Source organism: Thalia democratica, chromosome 3, assembly GCF_965202585.1.
Source record: "Thalia democratica chromosome 3, ktThaDemo2.hap1.1, whole genome shotgun sequence".
Taxonomy (NCBI): Eukaryota; Metazoa; Chordata; class Thaliacea; order Salpida; family Salpidae; genus Thalia; species Thalia democratica.
Window position 1 is genome coordinate 65,835,406 of NC_139167.1, and position 16,988 is coordinate 65,852,393.

Genomic DNA, 16,988 nt, shown 5'->3' on the forward strand with positions numbered 1-16,988 from the left:
TAGCTTGAGAGCTTTTTTTAGGAATTTTGTAAAAATGTCCAAACTTAAAACTTAATTATGTCCTTATCTTAATAGCTAATTAAAAATACTTTTTTATTCTAAAGAACAGTCCTTTGTCTTTAAATAAAAAGATCCATTGAATTGGGATTTGACTTTTTGAATGGGGCCCCTTTAAAAATTTTGTGTTTTTTTCTAGTTTTTTTTTATTCAACCTTTTCTTAAAATTTTTATTTTTTTCAAAATTATTTTCTTAAACATACTTATAAAAATGAGTTTAATGATGATATAATTTTTTTTTTCAATATTTTTTTCCAATTTTTTTTATACCATGAGCCTGAATACTTTTCAGAAAAATTCCAATTTTGCACGATTTTCGTTTTTCAGATATACAACCTTTTATGCGAAAATAATGTATTTTTTAGTAATTTATATTTTTAATAGACTTGTATAGTTATGTTTTGTGATGTTGTGATATTTTTCCCAGTTTATTATTGCTTTTAAAATATATGACCCATACAAGTTTTACCTAAATTCTTAGCAACGCTTTTTGAGGGATTTCTTGCTATGTATGACAAAAAAAGGTATAATGTAGCATTTTATGTCCTAAAGCTATTTAATCTTAATAAAAAATTGTATTTGAAGAAAGCATCACAGAAAGTTCAGAAGGAGACATTTTAGAATTTCAAATACTAACTATTCTAATAGTCGTGGTCGTAGTTTTATTTGTTGGTGTTCTTGTCATGGTGTTTTTGATATATAAGGACAAGCAGCTTTTCAAGAAGTTTTTGAAAAAAAAGTCCCCAAGAGAACTTTTAGGTTTGTTTTATATAGATTTATTACGTGCTTTATTAAGACAATGGAGAGCTAGTTAGCACTATTTTACAGTAGATTTATTAAATATAATTCAAAATTAGTTTACAAAAAATTTAAAGTAGTCAAAATTGTAAAGAGTTTATAGTAATTTAAACATTTTTTACCTGCATTTTTTTGTGTACAAAACGTAACTTGTAATAAACAAAATTGAAAATTAATAATAACAAGTAAACAAAAAGTACTAATACATTTAACAGTTAGTAAATGCATCTAACAACTGCAAAAATGCATTTTTGTACTTGGTAAGTTATTTAACTTCCATATTGTCATACTTAGTTGCATGCTTTTAGAAACATTTTTGAACTATAAAACTATAAGATTTTTTTGTAAATGATAAAGAGTGGTTTAAAAAAATCTCTGCTTAAAAATCTATCATTTTCATTTGATATATATTTTGTTAGTTCAAAACTAAATATAGATAAAAAACAAATAGTAAAAAATTAGCTGTTTAAAAAGCTGTTAAGTTAGTTTTAATATCTTTGTAAAAATATCTACAAAAGTTATCTTTAACAGACAATAGTCCATATTATGTCAACTACAAAAAACATCCCCTTGCCAAGCATTACGAAACAAAAGAAGATTTTTTGATGGGAATGGAAAATAAAACGGAATGATTATAGGAAATAAATGTTTAAAATAATTCTAAATTGTATTTTAGAATAGTTTTAAGTTATTTTAAAAGAAGTTACTTAGTTTATTAAAACAAAAATGAAAAATCCTTGTGTATTTAAAAAATTGTTCTTTTTGACAGTTTTTTTTTTGCAAATGCTTTTAAGAGTTAACATATTGACTTGCCTAAATTGAGTTTAAAATGTTGATTGAAATAAAAATACTTATAACACATTTACATAGTAGTTCTTGTAATCATTTACTTTTGTACTTAATATTATTATAAAGTTTGATATTTATACCCCCTAGTTATTTTAAACTTTTAGTTGTATCCTTTTTTAATCAATCCAAATGAATTCAAATAAATATTTAGTATCACAGTATAACAAAATTTAAAAACTAAGAAATTAATAAACTATGGTAAAAATGAGAAAGTTTACTTATTGTCAATAGTATCACTACATTTATAAGTTATAATTTTGTAAAACATAGTCTGTTGACAGAAATAAAATTGTAGAATAAATAAAAAGTACATAATACAGGGTTCGTGCGCGTCAGGCTAAATCGGTTTTTTTGAAAAAAGTTGAAAAACGCCAGGCTAAATCAGTTTTTTACTAAAAGTTTGAGAATCTCAGTTTTTCTCAGTTCAAATCCTTCAAAATTTTGATAAAAAAAGTTGAGAAATCTTTTCAAGATCAAATTGAGATGTGAGTTTAATTATAAATAAGTTTTAGTTATTAAAGACAAAATTAGCCAGTATTTGTAAAAATAAATGCTTAAAACCTTTTGTTAAATCTCTAAAAAAATTTAAGAATCTTCATTGTTCTATTTGGAGTAGACTTTATACTTCATAATTATGAAAATTCATAAAAAACTATAGTTTAAACATTACAGTTTAGTTTAACAACTTAGATCTTTGTTTGAATTCGTTTACATCAGCTAAGTGCTTCATAGCTTAGTTGGTTGAACTGTTTTAATTTCTAATTTAGAGGCTTTTTACCAAATACTTTTTAGTTTAAAACTCTTAGCAGTTTATTCATATATTTTACTGTTTGTTTTAAGTTATTAGAGGTATTCTTAAGACTAAAACCTAGCTTTAAGAAATAAGTATTAAGTTTTGTGGGTGTACAAATTTTAGGTACAATTCATTTTTCTTTGCAAGAAAAAAATATTAAACTTTTTTTTTCAATTTAAGTGTAAGCTTTTTAAATCTGATATGACATCAACAATCACTGGATTTATTTAGAGTTTAAGATTTATAATTATGTATCAATTTTAATTATTAGTCAAAATACTATAATTTTTTTTTTTTTTACTTGTTTTAATACTCCTGTAAGCATTTCATTTTAAACTTTAATAAAACTCGACAATGCACGTCGTTTTATTATAAATCTTCTGGTTATAATGTTTTTACTCACAGGGTTGCCACTTTACCTGGAATCCTGAAAAAACCTTGAATTTGACAATTTAGTCAAAAAAAAAAACCTGGAATTTGGGAAATTATGAAAAAAACCTGGAAAAACTTAGAATTTTAAACAAAAAACCTGGAGTTTTAACAAATTTTACATGTTCAGTAGTAAAATTTCGATTTTAACTCAAAAAATCTATCATATAAATAATAAAAAAATATTATCATAAACATTTTTTTATTAAAAAATATAAACAATGAACTTAACCGCACGATATACAACAACAGCATCCGAGACCGAGACAATCCTACGACCGGTTTCATCCTTATTAGGACTCATCAGGCAGGAAGTATTTAAAGTAGCTTTACAGTTTCTTTTCAATGTTTTTATAGTATTTAAAACAATTTCTTACCTTAAACTTAACTTTGAACTAAAAACAGACCCAAAAATAAGTACTTTTTGAAACTAGTACGAAATTTGTAAAACCCGGAAAAAAATTTGAAAAATTATTGGCAACCCTGAACTTGGTGCTTAATTAAACTAAACACTTGTGTTGAGTAATATGTATTAAAATTTTACACTAGTAATAGATTAGATATACCACTTGTTTTAAAACTTATCACTGAATTTGTTATGTTAAGGGCATAAGGGAAGGGTCAATCACCTTTTTGACAATTAAGTCTTATTTTTTTTGAGTTGTAACTAAGCTATGAGTTGCCTTTTGCAGATTTTTAAAGCTCAAAATACTTTTGATATGAAGCTGGTTGAAGTCGGAGACTACAATAGAACTAATCAAAACTCACCAATACCTAAAAGGACTTCTAATTGGTATTTTTTTCATTTTGAAAAGATGTCAGGCTTATTGGTTTCAGTCAGGCTAAATAAAAAAAAAATTCGCGAACGAACCCTGATAATATATTTTCAAATTAGTTTTAGATAAGGGTTCAGCAATCTGCGACCCACGAAAAGTTATAATTTTTGTAAACTAAAACATAAATATAAATAAACTCTTAATTCAATGTTTACTCTTTACAAGCGTTCTTTTAATGCTTATATCATCATGTTTTGATTTGAAATACTGTATTTATATAACTTGCTACAATTGTTTTACAACTTTTAAAGATTTTTTCAAAGAACCTCTGTTTTGATGTTTTTAAATGATTAGTATACTTACATTTTCATGTGCAATATAATAAATTTTGTCTTATTATTTATTGTCACGTCATTCTAAACCAATATCGGAACCTATGCTTGCGAAACCGCTAAAATTTTAAGTGATCTATAAAATGTCAATATAATTTATACATATTGAATATTAAGCCTACATTATACTAACTATCTTTTTCTTCAAGTTTGTATATGTGGTTAAGTAGTAAGTAGACTAAAGTAATTTAATAGTTTATAAAGTATTACAAAATTTTAATAATAAAACAGGTTGATTTATGAAACTAAATCTTAATGACTAATCCACGATAAGTAAAACACTTAAGTATAAATAGAACTGTTCAGTATAGTTACTTCTAATAATAATACGTTTAGTTACATTTATTAAACTACACTACAAAAAGGCAACACGTAAAAAAATTTCTGAAACACTTTTATATACAGATAGATTGGTAATTAGAAGTGATTAGTAACAATAAACATTAAATATAACTAAGTCTTAGGACAAAGTTCAACTGAACTTAGTATTTACATCAAACAAATATAAGAAGTTAAGAAATACGTTAAAAACGAAAACTTTGAAATTATAAATTAATTTATAATAAGATAAGTTTAGAAATAGCACGATTTGAAGTGAGGGCACAGGGCTGCAAGCTTTGTTTTTTAGTTGAATGATTTTTCTATATTAAACTCTGCAATGGCCGTTCTTACAAAGTTAAATATTGTACACGCACGTTTACTTTAAACTTTGTTACAAACGTTTATAATACACTTTATTCAATAAGAAACCTTAGATAAAATAAATAGTATTATATAAAATAAAAGATGCGGTGTTTTGTATACAAGTATTTGTTTTTATCAGATAAGTATTAACTTTGCATTGTAAAATAAATTTTTCCAAAATAGTTTTATTTTGAAATTAAGCAATTTTTTTCATATAAATTAAATAAACTTAACATCAGAGTTCTTAGCTGTTTTAAAACTTTCTTAAAATTTTAGCAGCTTTTTAACTTTCACATTAGCAAACTATTTTAATTTTTTATTTTCAGTGAGGGTTGTCTTTAATCTGATAAATGTCAACAATAAATGTTTAGAAAACTGGTTTGAATATTTATTAGTATCCTAGATTTAAAACAGGTAGAGTTGTATGAAACTGAAGTTAGTTATAAGCTGTTTAAACAACCAAGATACAGTATTAAACCTAATTAAGTTAAAGAAATTATTTGGTAAAATCTTACATTAAAACTAGTTAGTTGTTAGATGCTTATGTGTACGATTTCTGCTGTATACGAATACAGCAAAATGTAAAACTAGAATAAAACTTTTTTCTTTCTTTTTATATTTGATTCGCTTAAGACAAAATATGTTTAACTTTTAAACCTAATAAATTTTCAAAAACGTCTAAACTTACATCTAATTAATATTTTAATCAATTTGTAGTTTTATTGTTTTTATGCAATATTTATTAAGATAGATAGCATTCGTTGCTCAAAAAATTTAAATAGCCCAATACTGTTTAAAGATATATACGTACATTAGATAAAAGTTTATTTTTATGTATTAATTTACGAAGTAATACAAACTAACTACTATAATAAATATACTATTGTTTTAGTTATATTTGAAATACTTTTTTTGGCTAACTATTATTCTATCGGTATTAAGTTTTTTTTTTATTTTTAAACTTTTTTAAATCTTATTCCGAAAATAACATTCAAACCTGATGCTTTTTTATAATATACTAAAACTAATAAAAAAAATTCTTATGTTGTTAGTTATAATTTAATTTATTAAGTTTTAATGCTTTATATATTGCAACGACCAAATTAATTTAAGACATAATCTAGAAAAGTAAGCCCAAAACTTTGCATAATCTCATAAAAATAGCTTTTGAGTAATCTTCAAGCATTTTTTAGTACTTAAACGGTTTTTGAAATTTTGCTTACATAACAAAGTATCTTAGTTTTTGTATAAAAAATATTTTGTGATAGATGTATAATTAATAAAGGTAAAAATTGTTTTAAAGACAATATACATTATAGGTAAAACAAAGCTGTTTTTGTTTTGAAATTTTGTTTTGTAAAATCAAACTAATCACGAGCCAAATTTTGCGTAAAAAAAACAAGGCTACTATCTAAAATTTGTGTAAAGTATACAAACTATTTTGTGTTAGTTGTTGACAATATATAAATAGATACATAAATGGTCAAGCTTTCATAGAAAATTAGAACACAATAGAAAGCTTAAAATAATAAAGCAAATTTAATGTTTAGCTAGAAAAATGTGTTTTAGGAACCTAGTAGACCAAAATTGCTTTTAAGTTAAAAAAGAAAAGAAGTTTTCTATGAAATTAATATCTGTAAATCTTTTAAAAAGTGAAATTATAATGTGGTCTAACATTATATTTACCAAAATTTAAACAAAGTAAATATGTCCTTATAATAGAAAAAGTTATCAGACTTTTGATAGTAGCTTTCTCGAACACTTTAGCTGTATACTTTTTTACGTTTTAAATAGGCCTATTTTAAATTAAAAGGAAGTATATTAAAACTAAATTTCAATCGCTTAATAGTTGTACAAATTTGTATATGCCTAATTTAAGTAAACTATAAAGTTTTTGTAGTTAGAGAGAACGCTTTCTATTTGAATTTACTAAAAATAATAAATTTAAAATTATATGTGCCATAAAGTTGGCTATAAACGGAGTATGGAAAGTAAAAAGTGTTCCTAAAACAAAAACAATTGTACAAGGTTATTAATTTTGTTAATCTAATTCAAACTTACAAAAAAGTAAGTTATTTCAACAACTACATTAATGAACTCTAATTTAGCAACTATTTTATAGTCTTCCCAGGTTTGCAAGGTTCAGGACGACAATAATTGATGCAAACAAAAACTTTTTACTCAAAAAAACAAAATAACTTTATTACTTTACGATTTTTACAAAATTCATTGAAGTAAAACTAAACAAAATTATGAAATCATGATATAAAAAGTTTAAGACTATTAACTTAAGATCAATTTCAAAGAGTTTTGTATGTTACTGTTAATTATTTTTTTTTTAAACATCAAAACTTGTTTTATGCAAAAAAAAATCAAATTGCCTAGCGCTAGCTTCTGCTGTAGACATAACTACTAAATTTTGCTTAAAGTTTTTAATGCATTAGAATATTTTTAATAGTTTCAAACTATTTTTTATATTTTCCGCATGCGGGTCTGTGTTTGTAAAACTGTATTAGACTAACTATACAATTAATAAAAAGTATAAAATATTTAAACGTTACAAACTTTAATGCACTAATTAAGAAAAGGTAGTTTGTTTACATAGAAGAACTTAAACCTACCAGGTAGAAATCTTTGTTTATAAAATTGCAAAAAAAGACTTTCAAAGTAAATATGCGAAGCAGAAGAAAACTTTCCAATAACTTTAATTTTTTTAGTATATACTTACTGTACTTGTTTTACTGTACTAAATAGTAAACACTTAACAGACTTCGTAAGCAGCTGTCAAAAAAATTATCCGAAAAATAAACACTTTTTACTCATGTAAACTTCTCTTAACCTTATACAACTTAAATACTAAAATCACTAAGAAAATGCTTATGTTTAATAAAACAGAGTAAAATTTTAAATGATAAGTTTGTCGAACCGGTTGACTTAAAAAACTGCTTCATATTAAAACAAGTAGTATAAATAGTATAATAATCGTTTTAATTAATAAACAAGAACTATTTTTAATTTCTGTTACAAACACTAAATCGTTATATATTTTTGTTATTCTACAGAGCTTAAATAAAAACAAGTTTACAAAAAAAATGGAAATGGTAAAAACAAACAAGCTTCTATTAATCTTCGCCTGCTTGGTTTTTGTTAAAGGTAAATATTTTTTTTAGTTTCATGCGCTTAAAATAGTAAGCTTTAATTTTTTTTAAATAAAACAGGATAATAAATAATATATAAGTAAAGAAAAATATATTACAAAAATAAAGATAAAACAAACGTATATTTTATTGATTTTTATAAAAATCTATTTATTTTCATTAACTTTGCAGTTTATTTTTCTACTATTATAATAAGCAAAACTTCAAAAATGTCTTTAATTTGTTCAAAAATATTTCGAAGATGAAAAACCATTCTTAAAATTATATTTAAATGTAAAACAAATAAGCCTTCATAATTTAAAATAAACAAAAATATCTACAAAAAACAAAGCGACAAAGTTTTTGTCTGCCGAAAGAAGAGGAATCGCAAAAATGACGTTCACTTGCAAGTTTTCAATGAGGAGCTGGAAAAATGTCACCTGGCTGTTGAATGGTCGCAGCACGGATGGCTACCCGCACTTCCGAGTCACCAACAAGCACCTTCCGAATCGTCACGTGATATCCACCACCTTAAAAGTTGTAAGTATGCGGGAATTGTTATTGTTGAAAACATTTTACTTTATTTTTATTTAAAATTTGTGAAAAACTACTGTTTCAGATCCGGCCTGAAATAACTAACGATGGTGACACTTATACTTGTGTGGTCGATGGTCATAAACACAAGTTTCGTCACATCGAAGGTTTAAATACTATCATATAAGTAATAGTTTTTGTTTGTAAACAGTTTTTTTAAGCTAATGATTTTTTTCAATAGCAAGTTTTAGTTAAAAAGAATTTCTGTTTAAGGTCTATATAGGTGTTAAAGTTATTTAACATAAGCTTATATCGAATGCAAGAGAAAAACGTATAATCTTTTTAACAACAAGTTTTTGATCGTAATTTAAGACCTTAAAGGAACTATCTAAAAGATAAAATTGTAATAGTATTAAACAAAAAGTCAACATTCTATTTCGAAAAGTTAGAATACAGTTAAAATAAAGATAAAAAAATTAAAAGAAAAGCACTAAGTTAAGCAACTTTAAAAACTGTATTGACAAAAGTACAAAACATGCAGGTATTCGAAATGTTTTCAACGGTACAGGACGGTTCTTTTTCAGTGAGAAAGCTCACAGTATAGATTTTCACGTCAGCACTGTTAAAGAAATTTGCAAAATTTGGAACGCTACGTTAGTCGTCGAAAGGAGCAGATGCTGTTGGTACTGTTCTTATGTTTTTTTATTGATAAAAATCTGTACTTTTGTGTTATTTGTAGTAACGTAGTGACTTTATGTTTGTTAGTTCGCGATTTCATTGATAAATCGAAGTTTGACTTAGTTAATATAATGAGATTACTGACACCTTCAGTTTGAAACTAAACTTATACTCAAATAGTATTAAAGTAAGTAGTTAAACAGATTTACACAAGTTAACTTTTTGCTTAAATTAACGAGAAAAATCTATGAATATACTTTGATATATGTATATTAAGATTTTTTGAAATTTTTAAACTGCATACAAATGTTTTATTTTATAATGCTAACAATAATTTATCAATTGTTTTACAGTTGGATGGGGGTGTCTTTGTAAAGACATTAAAGGTTTGTTTTCAAAGGTTTTAAATACATTGGATAAGTTAAGTTTTAATAAGTCTTTTATCACTAAAACTTTTAAAGAACTCTTTTAAAAAAATCTTTCATCGTATACAGTTTTGATAAAATTATATTGTTTTACAAAACTTATCAGTTTATATTTTTAACTTCAGTTTTTGATGTCGTGAGCACTGTAACCAATGAAACTAAAATCAAGCCACTTCCGTTTTTCTCCTTTAAAGTAGAAGACTACGTCAATTTGCCTGAAAATTACAACAACAGTTTTTACTTTTTCTGCGGAAATATGGTTGATCCAACTAAAGTTTTTCATGGTGTTCGTGGAACACATGTGACTTTTATGAGTAGAAAATTCAAGCCAAATAAATCGTGCTATATTAAGGTTATTTTTTAGAAGCTAATAAAAAATTAACAATTTAAGCTACTTTCAAGTAAAAATAAGTCCTAAAAGTAATAAATCATTTGGTAAAATATTTATTATTTATAAAAAGTTTGATCATTACCATTCGATTATCAGTTCACAAGCTTTCGTCGAACAAATATTTACAAAAGTTTGTTGTCCTATGATAAAATATTTCTGTTACTTTGAGCTTGTCTCACGTAACATTAAAGTCAAGTTTGTGTCCTGATAAACTTTCGCAAAAGTTTTTTTAAATGATCATTAAGTATATATGTACACTATGTTTTTTTAAACTTTTTAAAATCAATAAAATCTACTTAAAAGAATAAACTTAGACACATATCAAAACAATACAGATTTATGGAAACCATCCTTTCCGTGACGAGCATTTTGGCAAGTTTGGATTTTCAGACTTGACAGTTTGGAAGGAACTCATCCTTAAATCAACAGGTTTGAAGCCGGGAACACCAACCATCACTTCAGCTGTTTTGAAGAATGAAAAATGCGAAATTGTTATTAAACTTCCGAACAACGTGTACATAAAAGACACCTACAAACACTTTGTTAGTTATGAGTAGTGTTTTAAATTGAATCGTTGTTTTTTTTTATTGTTTGACTACTACTTTTTTTTCAAAAAAAAAAAGTTAGTTTTTTTATTTTTATATTTTAGCCAAACATACTTTTATTAATACATAACCAAACTGTCATTGGTTTATAAAGTAAACTAGTCACTTTAATTCAAATTTTTAGAAAAAATTGTTTACAGATGCCACAAATACTAGTAAATGGAGAAATAACAGAGAAATTTTTGAGGCTATCCGATCACATTTTTGAAATAGTAGTTGATGGTAGAATCGAAAGCATCATTTCAGCTAGAATATTGTCAAGAGCTAAAAAATACAATTCTGAACTGAGCAATTCCATCAAATGTGTGTAAATTGTACTGCTTATATTTGTTCATAAAGTTATGAATTCTGATTGCGGCTTTTATTAAAAACTCTAAAAATATTCTAAATAAACTGTTTTTATAATTTTAGTTATTTGGTTCAAATTTTGTTTTTACTTATGTTATAATACAGTTGATTTTTATAAACATTTTTCATTGATTTTTTTTTTGATTTGTATAAGTACTTTCAATTATTAGCTTAGTATATTTTTTGTTTTTCATAAAATGTTTATATGCCTAGTTTTAATAGTTGGAATATGGTTTCTTATTTGATGTTTTTTTTTCGTTTAAAAAATAGTTAATTAATTACTAAAAATTACTAAAATTTAATTCTTTTGTTATCCATATCTCCACAAATACTTCAAAATTTATTTTAGAAAAAAAAAAGTTTCTAAGTATTAATTAAATCTGCATACACATTTTTAATCCTTTAAAATATACATTACTTTTTAAACTTTGGCCCTTTAAAATGAATTTTAAAAATTTGAGTTATACAAATTAGAATAGTCGTGCACCCAAAATAAATCCAACTTTTGATAACTATATATTTTGATATTTTGATGAATCGAATAACATACAATACTTTGATGGCTTTCTTTTAAATTAATAAATGACGAGGCAATTTAAGTGTGTTAAAAACATGTAACTAAAAAACTAACTTTATTTAAAATAAAAAACTTAGAAAAACTGTTACATTGTCAATTGTTGTATTTATTTTTAGTTGTAAAAATTACACTAAGTCAAAGTTTTGTCTTTATTTAATAATAAATCCTGATAAAACTCCTGATGTGGAAAACTCCTCACATAAAGATGCTAGTTGACGACTCTTCTTAACGACGATGTTCACGGTAATTATGACGATCCCGGTACTTATCGTGTGATCACTGTCACCGTTTCTATAGCGACGATCCTCGCTTTTGTGATAGCTCCTGTTGGTAAAACACTGCTATTTCGATATGGTATTATAGCTTTACTGAATAAGCAATTAAGATATTTTAATGACTTAAATGTAAATTTTACTAATACTTTGTAACAAGTCCCTGTAATAAAATAACTTTTGAAAAAAAAAAACAAAATTATTCAATACCCTTTCAAAACAAACTAACAACATTATTTACAAGTGTGACAAGCACAAAAATAGAAAACTGTCATCGCGCCTTAATCCTGTTGATGATAATGCCGACATTGTCATAGGCGCAAATAAACTTAGGTTTCAACTTATCTATTAAATATATACTTTTTATAAGTTAAAATAAGTGTTCTTCAGAACTAATAAATTAAAACAAAATAGTATTATTAGCGTTTATTTCTTTTCTATAAAATATATTTTTTTTCAACAAGTTGTAGAAGGAAAACTAACTAAAAAATCTACCTTATACAATTGTACGTTTAATTTAAACTGTAGACTAGCAGTTATTAGTTTTGTATACATTTGTTTAAATATCTAAACTTTATTTAAAAACTCGCACAACTTTGTAATTTTTTGAATTTCAATGGAGGTAATGGTTTAATTAACAGATAAGTAAATTAAAAAATAACACAAAATACTTTATGTTGTATTGTCTACTGTAAATTTCTTTAACAAAACTATAATAAATCACTAAACCACTTACCCTACAACTGTAGTTAAAAAATTAACCTATAAAGTTTTTACTATTAAACTAGTTATCAAATATTCTGTTAAGAAATTTCAAACCTGTAATTTCCATGACTTCTTCCGTGACCTTTTCTTCTTCAATGACCTTTTCTGCCTTCGCAGTTTCTCCCGCCTCTGACCATTTGTCTTCCGCGTTCTCATTTTCCACTCTGATCGGCTAGATGGCCTGCATCAGCCCTGAGCTGTTACTTAGCTTTATTAGAAATACGACAAAAATGACCCTGCAGCCCCGGATGTAGACCGACTCATGTCACTGTTCTTGTCTCTGAAAAGGTTTAGTTGAAAGTTTTTTCTTATTTTCTTTTTTTTAATGATAAACTACTTGTTAATTCTAAAAAGGTTTTATTTTAAGCTTTTTTTGTTAAATTCACTACTTAACAAATTATAAATATCAACGACATGATGATAACAAGAATTTTATGGAATTTTTAAATAATTTTATAATAAACGTTTTTACTGACTTGTGTACAACTTTGTCCAGTGTGACGGTCATTCCTCTCTCTGTTTCTTTAAGTTTTCTCATGGTAAGAACTCTTACATTCAAAAAAACTTGGTGTCCAAACGCTTCTTTCAAAAGCTATTAAAATTTAATATATTTTTACAACTTAATTTTTTTTTACACTACATTGTTTTCCAAGGAAGCATAAAAACAAGTTTATAGTTTCTATTTACTAATATTTAAAAAAGTCTATGTATAAAACGAAGTATTAGTAATTTTTTTTTACACTTATTTTTAAACATTCTATTGAACACATCTGTACAAAAACCTTAATATAAAAATATAAGTCTATTTTTAGAACTTGGTCTGTTGAACACATATTTGTTTGTTTATAATTAACTTTTATTTTACATTAATCGTGCAGTTTTTACTACTTTTACTTTTTAACCAATATTTTAAATCTAAACCTTTACGATCATGTCAGTTAAAAAGTTATCTCTTTTGTTTGACAATTTTATTACCAACAACAACTTATAACCAAAACTTTTTTTTAAGGAAAACAATATATTTAAGTATTTATCTAGCAACTTATATTAAAAATCGCTATTATGTTGTAAATTAACGTTATCATATTTAATAACTAAACTAGTTTAAAAATAACGAAGAATTCTTTGATTTGATTGTAAAACACTAGTCCATACAAGTTAGTGCTATGTTTAAAATGTGAATTATAAAACATATAATTTATTTTTATTCTTGCTTTTTACAAACTAATACCAGCTTTGTGTTATCAAGAATTTTAGTTTTAATTTATATAAGTGATATCTATCACAATAAAATAATATTTTGAACAAGCTATCTATAAATCACAGCTTGAAAAGTGTGCGTTCTTTTTTCAACAAGGCAAATATTTTAGTTCACACTATTTCTAGAATACTATACTAAATATAATTTTACACTGGCAATCAAGACTAAAGTTTCGAGCTAGATTACGCGTCTGTCTCATAAATACTAGTAGTTCCAATTTGCAAATTGACACTGAGGTAGAAGTAATTGATACTGAGGTAGAAGGCGGCAAACAAATGGTTGAGTTTTAACACTAAAGAGCGAGCCACACATCTTTTGCTGAAAGTTCGTCTTTGCATGCTGTCGAGACCCAACTTAGAACATTTGTTAAAACTCGCACATTTCACAGAGTAACTTGTGCGTCGAAGTTTTGAAAGTAGCCTGGCAGCAGAGCAAGTGAATTAAAGCAGCTCAGATTCGCGCAGGTGCTGCAGCAGCAAAACGCTCAACATAATGGTCTGAAGTGGGTAATAGTCATAGCAATCTTGTTGGGCAAGTAAGAGAGTTCAATGTAATAAATTAAATATATGATACCCATTAGGTCATCTACAGTCCATTGTCAAAAGTAGTCTGCTTTAAAGGATTGATTTATATTTTCAGCACCATATGGTCGGAAACTGTCCACAAATACTCGCCCGTTGTGAGGATATGGATGAAAGCTATGTTCTATTACCGAAGGCACTACAGCGCGTAAAGGGATCACATTTACGTGACAATAGAAGACACACAATCGGCACGTGTTGGCGGTTTAATAAAAAAGGGATAAAATGGCTAACATGAACCACACGAGGTCGTTTGCAGCTTGCGCGGTGTACGAAAGTAGCATTGTCATCACTGGTGGACCGCAAAAATGTCAAAACTGACAAGCCTGAATAATTTCTGGTGGACGAATGGCATGTGATGCCTGAAATGTTTGAAAGAAGAGATAGTCTTGGTTTGCAAGAGCAAGCTCCTCACGAGTTGAAGAACTCATACGAAATCCTCGAAAATATTTTGTAAAAAGTTCATCTTTCTCTAAGTGGTGAAGTAGAGATCTTTTTACGTGGAAGCAGTTTAAGTAACGAGCAAGACAGTGGTGGTTGGAGAAAATTATTCAAAAGAAGGTGTTTTTTTACGACGTTGACAATAACGAGTGATGGGGAGAAAAATGCGAGGCTTCCAAAGACATAAAGCGTTCTTCTTGCGTCAGATTTTCTTTTATTATTTTTACAAAAGGTGTTACTTGGAGTATTTGTTTTTGAATAGAACGCTTGTTTATGAAGTTTAGTGAGTTGTTGTTTTAAAGTTTTTTTATATTAATTTCTTTGTCAAAGTTAAGATAGTTTCAATTTATTTTGAATTCAGTTATTTTGAGAAAACAACATTATATTTTTTTGTAAAATTTAAAAGCAGTATAACTAATAATTAAAACTGTTACAAATTGATAGTTGTAAATTAACATTGTAATTTTTAAATACTTGCATTTGTTTTTATCATCGTAAAAAAAGAAATGAAGTACAGTATATATAAAAGTTATCCTTTACAAGTGTTTTAAAGCTGTTTTGTTTATAATCATTTCTTAATCTAAGACAAAAATAAAGCTTTGTTCAAACTAAAAACTATTTTGAACATAGATGAGATATATAACATAAGAAAAAGTTTGAGTCATTTTATTTATTCAGTAAAACTTAATTGTTTCTTTAATTTACTCATACTTTGTTTGATTAATTATTTTTTATGAGTATTTAATTTCTTTTAAAAAGGAAATTAGTTAAATTTTTAAAGCATTGCTCAATAAACTGTTTATTTTGACTAGATTTATAATTTTTTTCCAATGTTAGTTTTTACTGAATTGCTAAAAGCATGGTTGTACCAGACTACATTTACTTTTCTCTTATGATTCTGTTAATTTTAGTTGAAAAGCTAAAACACAAACTCATTCGTTCTTCAAATCTTTGGAGATTTGCGTCACTGTGGAATCGCTACTAGTGATAACTGACTTCCTAGATGTGAATCTTAAATCGAATGATAACTAATTAATGCTATACAAAAAGCAAAACGCAAAAACTATGTATGTTAACAAACAATCAAACCATCCTAAAAATACCATAAAACAAATTCAAAACATAACTAACCAACCCTTAAACAAACGATCTAGTACAGAAGAAAAATTTTTAAAGATAAAAGATGATTACGAAAGAATAATGTGAAAATGCGGCTACGATAATAAACTTAAATTTGAAAAACCTGAAAAACAATCTAAAACTAATCAAAAATAATAAAAGAAAATGAAATGTAGTCTGGTACTACCCTCCTTTTAGCAATTATGTAAAAAATAACATTGAAAGAAAATGTATAAATCTAGTCAAAAAACACTTCAATAAACAAAATTCACTAACAAAAATTTTCAACGAACATAATTTCTAATAAGTTATTTGTGTACGGCAAATTTAGAGAATATTATTAAGGCACACAACTAAAAAAAAACAAATCAAAATTAAGGAATTCGGAGTCAATGTGTTGTACTGGTAGCTGTAAATATAATTTGAAAGGGGGCAACTGACGTTTGGAGAACATCGTTTACATGGCCACAGTTAACTCTGGCGTTGAGATGAGGTTCTACGTCGGCTTGTGCTCGACTTAGTTCAGATTCAAGTATACCAATCACAAAAAATCTTTTAAAGGTGGCATATATGAAAATGACTCTTAGCTTTCAATTTGTGGCTTAAAGCGCAGCAGCATTGATTTAGAAATATCTTAGGAAGTTATGAAAAGAGCACAGCCTTTAGCTGACGGCAATAGCCCAATATGTAGGCTGTGTCTCAAAGAAGCAACATACTTTGTATATGTACTGAAAGATAAGAGATGCCTCAAAAAAAAAAAAAAAAGCGAGTTTGTATCGTCTTGTAGACACATAAAAAATCGCTTTTATTGTTTTTACCTGTCATTGTTACCCCTTACCTTTAGTCGGTAATCTCTTTTTCTTTTTAAATTTATATTGAATTTTTTTAAAGCTTTGTTTTTTATTTTTACTATAAATGTTAACCTTACCTTAGTCGGTAACTTTTTTTTGCATTTATTATCGTCCAAAAGTGACCCATCCTACTAACTGACTTGTCTTCATTTATTTTATAAACACTATATTCCTTATATACAATTTTTTAAAAAACATAAAATCAAAATTTGTTACGGTATAAAA